At 35.7% G+C, this 13,328-nt stretch overlaps 1 protein-coding gene and 1 long non-coding RNA gene across 6 annotated transcripts in view; one reads left to right on the top strand and one right to left on the bottom strand.

Annotated features, from left to right (window-relative positions):
- The window catches only part of CNTNAP2 (contactin associated protein 2), a 2,725,119-nt gene that overhangs the window by 1,963,934 nt on the left and 747,857 nt on the right, over positions 1 to 13,328 (top strand). The window lies entirely within an intron of this gene.
- LOC140533089 (uncharacterized) overlaps positions 1 to 13,328 on the bottom strand; it is a 42,140-nt gene that overhangs the window by 21,218 nt on the left and 7,594 nt on the right. For 4 of the 5 annotated variants that reach the window (XR_011976792.1, XR_011976790.1, XR_011976789.1 and 1 more), the window contains one exon: positions 11,139 to 13,039. The exons of the other annotated variant lie outside the window; for it this stretch is intronic. This is a non-coding gene — a long non-coding RNA (uncharacterized lncRNA). The remainder of the gene's footprint in view (positions 1 to 11,138; positions 13,040 to 13,328) is intronic. 5 annotated transcript variants of the gene reach the window in all.

Genomic DNA, 13,328 nt, shown 5'->3' with positions numbered 1-13,328 from the left:
TCTCAAGTTATTTCAATAAAATTGAAGCTGATGACTTTGTGCATTGACTTTTTTTTGAGAACCAGCTGTTTTGATAGGGACAAATATGTTTATATGTATACTGAAACCTAACTTTACACTTTTGAAGAACTAAGTTTTTTTTAGATTTTTTAATCCTTTTTAATAAAAGCAGCTTCAAAAGAAAAAAATGAAAAAGTACTTTGATAAGAGATACATAACTGGAGACTGGCTAGTGTAGTGCATGTTCAGTATTCTCTACACACTCACAATTCACATGGAGATTTGAAGAAACTGATTCTGGGAATAGAAATTGGAGGGCAATAGAACTAGAAGGTAAGAACATAAAGGAGGAAAAAATGTGAATCAGTCCTTGCCTTCCAGGAACCTATGTACTGGAGAGAAGAATGTAACATGTACTTGGATAAGGGGTTTCTTTTTTCTAATTATTTTTCCTATTTATGGAATAAAACAAGAATATTCATAAGATAATATAATAAAATGATTACACGTGAAACTTCAAATGTGTATTGTACAACTTGCTGTTCCTTTTAAATACATACTAAAGTTATCATGTAAATTTCTTTTTTCCCTTTTTTCTTCCCTTTCCTGCCCTGCCCCCCACCCTAGAAATGGCTAGTATTAGACACAAATAGGTATGTGTGTATGTGTGTGTGTATGTATAATTATTCTATACACACTTCTATTTAGCAGTTCTTTCTCTGAATGCAGATACCATCTTTCTTCATTTGTCCTTTATAATTAATCTGAGTATTTATAACAGTAAAAATGACTAATGATAAGTAATTTCAAAAGTCTGCACAAAGGTTTTTGTTTGTTTGCTTTTGGGTCAAGAACTGTAACTGGGGATAGGAAACCCCTGGAATGAAAATTTCTCTCCACTGATACATATTGATGAGTTTTAGAGAGTTGCCTGGTCTGCTGAAATATTAAGAAACTTGCCCATGATCTTCTAGCCAATAAAATAGGAAGTACTTGAATTCAAGTTTATTTAATTCTGAGGCTAGCCCTTTTATCTTCTTGGTCACAAAGTAATGCCTTACTTATTTTCAAAAGGTGAGGAATGCTAACAAAGACCTTATGGTAGCAGATCTTTACTTAGAGAAGGAGAAAAGGAATTCTATCCGGCAGGCATGAGGAGGAATCTAGTCATGGATAGCTGTTCTTGTAAGAGGCAATCTTGGTTATAGCTGTATATACACTATATGGATAGAGTTTAAATATATTAGTGAATAATAGGGCATAGATTAATACATTAATAATAGATTGTTAGCACTATAGTCCCTTGAATTAATATTGAAAACTACAGTCTTTAAACTTCTTGAAACATCTTTTATCATATTCACTAAGTCATTTATGTATTCAGCAAACATTTATTGTATTTCTATCTTGTACAAGGTGCTAGGTGTATATTTTCCCTGTTTATCAGGTCCTTTGAAACTGTTTTGCTATACAAATAACAAAATATCCCCAACAAAGAAGATCCTAAATGAATAGAGAATTCCTCACAAGACAATGAATCTTTTATTCATTGAGGGGATAGAAACACAAGTCCTACTTAGAGCCCTGCTAGCTAAAAAAAAAAATCTGGGCTATCTATATACATGAATGAATGAACTGATGAACAAATGAATGAAAAAAGATTTATTAAGTGCTTTCTGTTGTGCTGTGTTGGGGATGCAAATCCAAAAGAGATCCATCCCTACCCTCAAGGAATTTGTTACTCTGATACAGAAGATCATACATAAAAGGGAGACAAAGTGGTTATTGAAATTTTACTATGATGTATGTACATTTTGAAGTATTTTAGCCATCCCAAATTCATCATGTTTTCTTACTAGGCCTATGGCTTAGAATTAATCTCAAAAGCCTTCCATTACATCTCCTACTGGGCAGCTTTGTGACTCAGTGGAAAGAACACTAAATCTGGAGTCAGGAAGACCTGAATTCTAATCTGCCTCAGCCAGTGACTAGCTATATGACCTGTAGCTAGTCACTTAACCCTGGTTGCCTCATTTTCCTAATCTGTAAAATGAGCTGGAGAATGAAATGGCAAACCACTGAAGTATATTTGCCAAGAAAACCTCAAATAGAGTCACAAAAACACAAAAACCACCTCACATTATTGACATTTATTCTTCTGATATTTTACATGGTATTGAAATGAAATAAATGTTTTAGGGACAGAAAAATAAAACAAATGTTGACTGTAAATATAGAGATCAAATATGTACCCCTGCTCAAAGCTACAGGGCTATGACTGATCTTTCATAAACAATGGCTACATTTGTGCTGTACTCTATTTCATTGCTTTGGATGGCTGGACAAGACCCCTCTGGGTCATTTTTAAATAGCCAAGTACATTTGCTTGTTGCATGAAAACTATCCAAGCCTCACAGCTGCTTGTTAAGTCTTGGCGCTTATACATTTACTCTTTTTAAATCTATCGGTGATTTCTCAACAGAATGTGAAATGCTTTAGAGCATATCTTTTGTCCATAAAGACTAGAGAAGGCATATCTTTCTTCCCTCCTCTCTTCTAGGGTTTTTCTCTTGGACATAAAATGGAAATCCCAGAGTACACATTCTATTTTAGAGCAAGGATTATGGAATCAGGTGGATTTTATGACTAAATGCTTTAGGACCAAAACTTAAAGTGAGACTTCACTAAGGGAAAGTAAAAACATTATGTGTCTTAGATTTTAATACAGAAATTCTGAGTTCCCTATTACTCTGACAATCCCTGAAATGTTACCATAAACTCACTCTTGATACAAATAACCTGTTTAACTCATTTATATTTAAATAAACACCAAGCTTGTGCAAAGATACAGCTAGTATCCACATGGGGGGAAGAGAAAATTATGTAACAAGCTTTTAAAAAAGCATTTATTTTATTGTGAACTTAAAAAATGAAATAAGCATTTCCATAGCAAAATGCTATCGAAAACAAAAGATAGCACCTGAAATTGCAGGTCCATTATGTACAACTTTCTATTCCTTTCAAACTACAATAAAGTTATCATGTAACTTTCTTTTTCCCTCTCCCCTGAACTTCATTAGACACAAACCTCTCTCTCTCTCTCTGTCTCTCTGTCTCTCTCTCTCTCTCTGTCTCTCTGTCTCTCTGTCTCTCTCTCTGTCTCTCTCTCTCTCTCTCTCTCTCTCTCTCTCTCTCTCTCTCTCTCTCTCTCTCTCTCTCTCTCTCTCTCTCTCTCTCTCTCTCTCTCCAGCATATTTCTTCATAGGGTCTTTGCAGTTCTTTGGATATTTATAATAGAATGATTTGGTCACTCAGAGTTGTTCTTCAAACAATACTGCTTGCTGATGTATTTCAATGTTCTCTTGCTTCTTCTCTTTTCACTCATTATTTTATAAAAGTCTCTCCATGTTTTTTTTAAATCACTGAGCTCATCATTTTTTATAGCAGAGTAATATTCCTTCATTTTCATCATTAACATATACCACAATTTGTTTAGCTATTCCCCAACTAATGGGGAATTTCCAGTTCTTTGCCACCACAAAGAGAGCTGTTACAAATATTTTAGAACATATAGATTCTTTTCCTTTTACCCTAATCATCTTGGGAAGCAGACCTAATAGTGGTAATGCTGAGTCAAAGGGTATATATAGGTAGTTTAATAATTCTTTGGGCATAGTTCCAAATCTCTCTCCAAAATGGTTAGATCAGCACACAGATCCACCAACAATGAATTAAGATCCCAATTTTTACGTTTTCCCTCCAACAATTGTCATTTTGACTTATCATTTTAGTCAATCTGGTAGGTGGAAAATGATATCTCAAGGTTGTTTTCATTTGTATTTCTCTAATCAATACTGAGTTAGAGCATTTTTGTTTTGATTTCTTCATTAGAAAACTGAAGCATACCCTTTGAATATTCATCAAAAAATGACATAGACTTGCAAAAGTGCTTTATATATTTGAGATATGAAACCTTTATCTGAGGAACTGTTTGTAAAAAAAAAATTTTCCCAGTGTTCTGCTTTCCTTCTCATCTTGGCTATTTTTGTTTTATTTGTACAACTTTTTAGTTTAATGTAATCACAATTATTCATTTTACATCTCACAATGCTTATTTGTTCATAAATTGTTCACCTATTGATAAGTCTGACAGGTAATATGTTCCACATTTTTCAAAATTTCTTGTAACATCTCTCTTTATATCTAGGTCATGTATCCATTTTGACCTTGTCTTGGTAAGTGGTATAATCTATTGGTCTAACCCAATTTCTGCCAGACTGCTTTCTAGCTTTCCCAGCAACTTTTGCCAAATAATTGATTCTTGTCCCAATATATCACAAAAACTTAAGTCTTTAGAGTTGTCAAACACTAGGTTACTATATTTATTTGCTGCTGTAATTTGCAGGTCTACCCTATTCCACTGATTTACCTTTCTATTTCATAGCCAGTAGTTTTGATAATTATTCACTTATAATGTAAGATGTGGTACTGGTAAACCTCCTTCCACTGCATTTTTTCCAATGAATTCCTTTGATATTCTTGGTATTTTGTTCTTCCAAATGAATTTTGTTATTACTTTTTCTAGCTCAGTAAAGTATTTTTTGCTAATTTAATTGGGATGGCATTGAATATATATATATGTATATATATATATATATATATATATATATATAGAAAAATTTTTTATTATATTGCCCTGCCTATCCAAGAACAATGAATATTTCTTCAGTTATTTAAGTCTGATTTTATTTGTATAAAATTTCTTTTATTTTGTTTATGGTTTTGTTTATAGATCCTGGGTTTGTTTTGGTAGGTATATTCTTCAGTATTTTATACTGTCTGGAGTTATTTTCAATACTGTGTTTCTAGCTATCACTTCCTACAGGATTTTGTTGCTAATATATAGGAATGGTGATTATTTATGTGGGTTTACTTTATATCCTGCTACTTTGCTGAAATTATTATTTCATTTAACTTTTCATTTGAGTCCTTAGGATTTTTCCTAATATATCATCATATCATCTGCAAAAAAGAGATAGTTTTATTATCTCATTCCCTATTAGGATTCCTTCTATCTCTTTCTCTTTTCATTGATATTTCTAAGATTTCCAATACAATACTGAATAATGGTGACAGTGGGCATCCTTGTTTCATACTTGATCTTACTGGGCAGGTTTCTGGCTTATCCCTGTTACAAATAATACTTTCTGATGGCTTTAGGTAAAGGTTTCTTATCCATTTAAGAAAAAGTCCATTTATGCCAATATTTCCAAGTGTTTTTAATAGAAATGAGTGTTATATATCATCAAATGATTTTTCTGCACCTATTGATGTTACCATATGATTTTGTTACTTTTATTATTGATGTACTCAATTATGTTGACAATTTTCCATATGTTAAACCATTCCTACATTACTGGTATGAATCCTACTTAATCATAATCAAATTCTATCCATTCCTCTAAGGATCCCTTCCTTTTCTTCTCCTCCTATCCTCCTGCATTTTCATCTACACACCCTTCTAACCCCACCTCCCTTATCCTGTTCCCTCACCATCTTATGTCTTTATAAATTTAGAAGACTTTTATATCCTTCTAGATGTATATGTTGTTCCTTCTTTAACCCAGACCGATAAGAGCAGGGTTTTAGCACTACCAGCTTTCCACCCCTACCTCTTTCCTCTGAATCAATGTCTTTCTCTCGTGTCTCATTTATATGACATATTTGCTCTTTTTACTTTTTCCTACACAGTTTTGCTTTTTAGAATCACCCTATCATACTCAGCTCATCCCCAACCTTTCTTTTAAAATACTGAAGTATTAATGACAGTCTTGAGAATACCAATTACATTTCCACATATAAAAAGTAAACAGTTTTATCTTATTGAACCCCTTGTAATTGGTTTTTGATGTTTAACTTTTGTTCAGGATTATATTTAACTTTGCTGAATAAGTTATTTTGGGCTGCAAACCCAGTTTTTTGCTCTTCTATATCTAGTGTTCCAAGCCCTGTGGTCTTTTAGTGTAGCGGCTGCTAGGTCTTGTGTAATTCTAATTGTTGCTCCATAGTATTTGGATTGTTTTATTTTTGTTGTTCATATTGTTTCTTCTTTGGCAGTTTTGAAATTTGCCTATGATATTCCTGTGTGTTTTCCTCCTGGGACCTCTTTCAGGTGGTGATTGGTGGATTTTTTTTTCTATTTCTACTTTCCCTTCTTGATCTAAAACTTCAGTTATTCTTCCTTATAATTATTTCTTTATTTCTTATAATATTGTATTAAGATTATTTTATTTTATTGTGACTTTCAGGTAAACTGATAATTCTTATATTTTCTCTTCTTCGTCTCTTCTCCAGATCAGTTTTTTTCTTATGAGATGTTTGACATTCTCTTCCCTTTTTTCATTCTTTTTTTTCAGTATCTTATAATGACATTCACTTCCCTTGCCCAATTCTAGTTTTCAAAAAGTTGTTTTCTTCCTGAAGATTCTGGATCTCTTTTTCCAGTTGGTTGGCTTTCATTTCAAAATTTTCTTGGTTTTCTTGGATTGCTAATTTTTTCCTTATTATCACTTATTTGATTTTTAAAGACCTTTTTAAGTTTTCTAAGTACTCTTTTTCGGCACATGACCATTTGACGTTGCTCTTTGGGGTAGGAGAGGCTTTTTTTGCTTTAGTATTCTCTTCTGAAAATGAACCCAGTTCTTCTCTTTCCCCATAGTAGCTGTCTATTGTTGGGCTATTTCTTCTTTGTTTACTCATTTTTATTTTTAGCAGCTTGTTACTATAATCACCTATAGTTCTCCAGTGAAGGGGGATGGAGCCTCTGATGTCAGGTCTTTCCTACTGGAAGCTTTCTGAGCTTTGTTCAGGGCCCAACCTCAGCATTCCTCTCCCCCTCCAAGTCACAGGTAGGGTCCACAGCCACACTATGCTGGAAATGCAACAGCCGGGGGAGGATCCTCCAGTGGCTATAACCTTCTGGCCCAGAACCAAAACCAGGACCTTAGCTCGCCTATGTCCAAGAGACAGCAGCATCCAAGTCCCACCGCTTCTGCCCTCACCCTGTGTGTGTTAGTTCCTTCTTGCCTTTAGCTACAGCCTGGATCACATCTTGGTAACGTAGCTGGGCCTGGTATCTCTTGGCAACAGAGGGTCCTTCAATATTCTCCTGCTCAGATATCTGACCCTACTCTGTTGGTGAGGTCAGAATTCCTACGGCTGAGGCTGATACTGTCTCCTAATCCAGTTGCCCCCAGCACTTTCTGTTTGTTGTTTCAGCAGAGATAGCCTGGAGATGTTTGCATTTCACTCAGGTCAAACCTCCAACCCTGGTGTCCTTCCTCAGGTCTTTTTCAGTTGTTCCTGGAGCACCACTGCTCTGCCCCAACTCTTGTTTACATTCACCCTATGGTGCCATGTTGTATTTTTGTGGAGAAAATTTGGAGAGCTTGGATTTTTCTACTCCACCATCTTCTCAGAATCCCACCCTGCAATAGACTTTAATATTTTGGTGAATTTCATGGGTTTACTTCAGAACAAGATGTCCTGGATATAATCTAGATTAATTCAGAGGCTTTGAGAAGGTAGTAATTGTGATGATACTGGACAATGTCCAAGCTATTTGGAATTCCATTTTTAGTACAAATATAAGTGGAGTCTTTAATGATTTAATTGGTTCAGTCTTTAGTCCAGTCAAACTCATCTGCTGGTGCTTGCCAATGAAAAACATTCCATCTCTCACTTCTCTTTGTTGTTTGTGTCTGGAATGATTCTTCCCTCATCTCTATCTTAGCAAACCTCTTGCTTCCTTCAAAGGCTAGCTCAGGTTAGCTCTCTGTTTCCTGTGGCCTTTTCTGAAGAACTCAGGACTCCCTCCTTAGAAATTGCTTTGGATTATTTGCCATGTACCTTGTATTTATTTGTGTACATAATGTATCCTTCCTAGAAAAATGTAAGTCCCTTGTAATCAAACTAATTTGTTTTTTCCCTTCATATATGTACTATTTCACACAGGGCCTGGTGCATAGTAATCATTTAATAAAAGTTTGAATTGATTTGAGCAAATGTTTATTAAGTAATCATACCCTATTCAGAACATCTCCCTAGGTACCAAGAGACCTGTTCTCAAAGAGCTCTTAGAACAGTAGGTAGATTGGATTTAAATATATTATTCTTTATTTTAGCTGTCTATGTGAGAAAGACATTAGAAAGATGTAAAACCAAGTGTTTGGTGGAGAAAAGGGCTTTATTGCCTGGGAGGATTTTAAAAGACTTTACATAGAAGTTTACATTTGAATTGATCTTCAATGAAAAAAACAGGATTTGGGGATAGGGGATGAGAAGAATTCTAAGCATAAACAACAATATTAGCAAAGTTACCTGTGGAAAAGAGGAAGATATTTTTGGAAAACAGAGAATAAGTACAATCTGGCTATGATGTAGGCTATATGGCAAAGAATGGCAAAGACATAGAAAAGTAGTCTGGTACCTGATTAAGAAAGACCTTGAATGCCAGGCATAAACTTTGCTACTTTACTCAGTACAACCTTGGACTTTGAAGCTAAAAGACCTGGGTTTGAATCCCACCTCTGTGTCCTTGGAAAGGTCACTTAAATTCTTGACTTCAGTTTCCTCATTTATAAAATGAGCCAAAAAAAAGCACCTTCAGTACTGTGAAGTAGATACTATAGATATTATTCCAGTTCTACCACTAGGGAAAATGAGGCTGAGAGAGGTAATTTGCCCAAGGACACCAAGCAAGTAAGAATAAGGAGGGAAAATTGAACTAAAGTCTTCCAGGTTCAGGTTCCAGTTCTCTATTCACTACACCAAGAGCATCCTAGACATGAGGGACAGCCTATGCAAAGGCATTGAGTTAGGTGGCATAACATCATGGATGGGACCACCAAATAGATCAGCATGACTGAAACATCAGACTGTTTGAGGACTACTAGTGTGAAGAAGTCCCAAAGATTGAAGGTCAGTCATGATGGGCTTTAAATAAGGAATAGAAGAGTTTCCATTTTATCTTAGAGGCAAGAAGAAGAGACTGAAACTTTGTTTTGGGGATTAGCATAGTCAGACCTAGGCTTTAAGCATATCAGTTTGGCAAATCTGAGGAGACTGAACTAGAGAATAGGAAGAATGGGAGGAAGAAGATGAATTAGGAGGCTATTGCATCAGATGAAGTAAGAAGTGGTAAGAACCTGAACAAGGGTGGTGACCTTGTAAATAGGGAGAAGGGGATGGATGTAAGAGATATGGAGGTGACCTGTATCTATTTATGTGATTTTTTAAGTATAGCATCTATGTGATCTGATGTTGAAGTCAGAATGATTGGTGTATAAGAGAAATCATAAGTTATATTTTTAATGCAAAGATTACCAGGAACATTAGTTCTTGATTGTATGATCCAAAGAAATATCTTGGTAAAGAAGGAGACTAAGGTTATGTTAACAAAATGTTCTTAGCTAGGTTTTTAAAAAAATTTTTTTTTAAACATTACTACATTTATCTCTCTTAGGAACTTTTTTATTCTTTTGTGAAATGAAACTCAATTTGGAAACTTTATTTGCACTCAAGATAAATGTAGCAATATGCATTGAGAAGCTATAGTGTTCAAAATAGTGTAATCTTTGGGATATAATTCAAATCAATCAGTTTGACTACTGCTTATTCAAATAAACTGGTAAAAACAGAATCACCCCTATCTTTGGGAATTTAGAAAAGGCATAGGAAGGCAATTGTTCATATTGGTGTGTGTAGGAAGTTTTTGTCAGGATGCATATGTTGTTTTTATGAGTTTCACTCAGTTCCCTAGAGAATACTAGAGTTGTATACAAAACTCTAGCCATGACAAGAATTTGTACTTGGACTTAAGAGTGAAGGCATAATGGAGACAGGTTGAAGTTGAATGAGTTAGAATCTGTAATAAACTTTCTTGTTCCCAGTTCCTAGCACCACCAAACAAGACATGGTCTCCATTTTATGCAAAACCAACCTGTAGGACTTTGGCTGAGAGAGAAGCCAATTAGGATTCAGGAGTTGGAGCACATATTAGCAGGGTAGTCTCATACCAATCTCTCTTGGGATAGGAAGAGGTTAAGTATAACTGGTGAAGATGGTGTGTTCTAGTGGAATGATGAATTTGAATGTTAGCTTGTCACCTGTCATCCAGCAAGATGATATGGCCTTTAAAAACAGGGATTGGCTTAAAGGAAGGATGGACCCCTCCTCATTCTCCTCCATACTTATGAATTTACGTGTCTTCTTTCCCACTTTAAATAGTGAGAAACCAGACTTGAGGAAATTTGAAAGGATGAATTGAAACTGGCACCCCTAGGTTAGCCTCTGTAACAGAAAGCCTCTTAAACTGGCTTCTGGGGTAAGTTTCTATTGCTGTTCCCATGGATTATAAGGGTGGAATTTATTCTTCAAAGATGAACACATGTGTACATACTGTTTAATTTTACTCTCATCTTGTTTGGTAGCCCTCTCTAGTTCTGTTGCCTTCATTTTGTGCATTACCTAGTCAACCATCTTCAATTGATCTTTGAGGACTAGTACAGTTTGGTGGTGGTGGTTGTTTTAACTGTATAGGTCAGCACCCAGCTCATATACTTGCTGATTGAATAAATCTCACATCATTATCACATTCTAAGGGTATTTTCAGATTACAAATTATACATCAACTTGGTAAATTACTGGTAGAATCCAACTTGGATTAGGCACAGATTTAAAGCACTCCCTAATTCCTCCCTTTTACCTGTCTTCCTATTTCTAAGTTTTTCCTCTATTGAGCTAATTTATTTCACTTTCCTTTCTTGTTTGTTAACCTTATCTTCTATCTGTAGGCCCAGGCTAAGCTCTTTCATTCTCAAAATATTTTGGGTTTTCCCAGTTGTCAACTCCTAATTCCCACTGGCTTTTAGGTAATGAATGTGTTTTGTTTTGGGGGGTTTTTTTGAGGTCCTTGGATTCTGCCCACAGAAATTTCTTCACAACATTTCCTCTGTTTTGGACTCAAGGACCTTGTTTAGGTTTTCTGAGTTAAGCCTCAAATTTGTACCTCCAAATCCTGGTTTCTACCCAATCTCTGTCATGGCTTCCTCTCCCTAGTTTTTACTTCTAATAATTACCTGAGGTCATCTGCTTTCAATAAGCCAGTTGCAGCCTCTTATATTTCTTCTCCCAGCTGTCTCCCCCCAGTCTCTCTAAGTTTCAGTCCTGTGGTTCTCTAGAGCATTAGTGTAAAAAAAAGAAATGGGAGCCGTGATTTCAAGCCTAAGGATCCCTTCAGGTCATGTCATGGCTTAGTTTTAAAGTGCCGTTTTTTCTGCTTTGTTGAAGTTTTATTTCGTTAAATATTTCCCACTCGCATTTTAATCTGGTTTCTGGTGGCCCAGGGAACATTGTGGGCTGCATGCCAGTGCTCTGCTCCAGTGCTCTACTTCAGACACTCACAGATATTTTTTCATTTTTGTGTCCAGTCTCACTTGAATTGATGTTCCTAAATTCTTAGCAAGGATTTAGCCCCACACCACTAATCCATGCTCCCACTCACCCCTACACACACTCGAAAACATATGTCAAGGTTATCGTTTATTCTCAGATGCACCCTAACAAAGAAGATCATTTATCTATAATCCCTCAACTTCCATCTGGCCTGGGCTTGACACCAGTATGTGAGATACACAGTGCTTTCATGGATGAGGAAAGGTATTTTATTTTTGCCTTGGGAAGCAATTCATTCAATTCAATAGAAAAAAATATTAAATGGCAAACATGCAACATTAGCACTAGAAATTAAAAGGCAAAAAAATCCATTCACAACAAAAGAAGATTTGCCATCAGAATTTGTTTACCTCTATATTATTTCCTATTTGGCCTATATACAGCTTGCTTTGTATATATTTACTTACATGTTGAGGGGAAAGACTGTCTATTGTCTTTTTTGTATCCTCACCACTTAACACAATACCTAGCACTTAGGTGCTTAATAAATACTTATTGAATGATCTCGTGTGAACATATGTACATGTGTTTTGTGTATGTTATTATATATGTTGCCATATACATGTACCATAAACGGGTTCTCTCTTGAACATACAAGTGTCCACTGAGAATTGAGAAAAGGCCAAAGCATAAGTAGTTGTCAGTTAGCCAAGTCACAATTCCCTTTAACAAAGAAGATGATCAGATTCATAGATTTGAAAGGAGTCTTCTCAGCAAAGCTGTGTGTTGTAGTATAAAAGAAGACAGGAATTAAAGAGGCAACATTAGGATCCAAAAGACCTTGACTAGCTAGCAATGGTGATTAGATTAAATAGAGAGATGTGACCTAGTTTCCTATTGAATAACATAAGTGGAGAGGAGGCTTATTTTGTTTTTGTCATTTTTCAGTCATGCTTAACTCTTCTTGACCTTTCTTGGGGTTTTCTTGGTAGAAATACTATAGTGGTTTGTCATTCCTTCTCCAGTTCATTTTACAGATGAGGGAAGTAAAGCAAACAGGGTTAAGTGACTCCACCACGGTCACACAGCTAGTAAGTGGCTGAGGCTGGATTTGAACTCAGGAGGATGAGTCTTCCTGACTCCAGGCTTAGTGCTCTCTCTGCTGTGTGACCTAGAGCTCATTAGTCAACCTTAACCAGGCTGGATATTTTCAGGGAGATCATTCAGAGATGTCATAGCTAAATAATAATTTGCTCCCTGCCACAGAACCTTTTAAGTTTACCTCTTTGTAAAGTATCTTCCCTTGGAAGGTATTTTCCTTGAACCACTGTTTCCCTACAGCTTGCACAGGGTCTAAAGTGACTGACATGAACCACTCCTACTTGAAGTTATTGTGACTGTGACTAGCTGGCTTAATTGTCACAGTCCATATAGGGTTCCGTTCCTCGCCTTTTTTTTTTCTTTAAAATGAAACAGATGATCAGTCAGTTGGGAGCCAAGTTCAATCTGGGCTTGCTCAGATGTGTGATATGCACAGGAAGGGCCTTTAGATAATTACACTAGGCAGTCAATTCATCTGGAAACACTAGAAATGAGAGAAAAAATAGACTCTAAATGTCCATCTGGGTTTTAGAAAGTAGATATTTGAAGATGTCAGACTGTTTTGTAATTATATTGGTCACCATGGGGTCAGTTTTCAGAGCAATTCTATTCCAGATGTGATCACAGCATAATGAATCAGGGCTTGATGAATGACATTAATTTCTTGGGAATGGGAGCTTTTTCATGATTTACCACATACCACTCCTTATTTAAAGAATTTTTTTAAGAAATCACTTAATTCTAAAATTTGTTTTACTTGATATTTTTATATC

The sequence above is a fragment of the Notamacropus eugenii genome, chromosome 3 (genome assembly GCF_028372415.1).
Source record: "Notamacropus eugenii isolate mMacEug1 chromosome 3, mMacEug1.pri_v2, whole genome shotgun sequence".
Taxonomy (NCBI): Eukaryota; Metazoa; Chordata; class Mammalia; order Diprotodontia; family Macropodidae; genus Notamacropus; species Notamacropus eugenii.
Note: the sequence above shows the minus strand (reverse complement) of the source record. Positions and strands in the feature narration are given on the sequence as shown.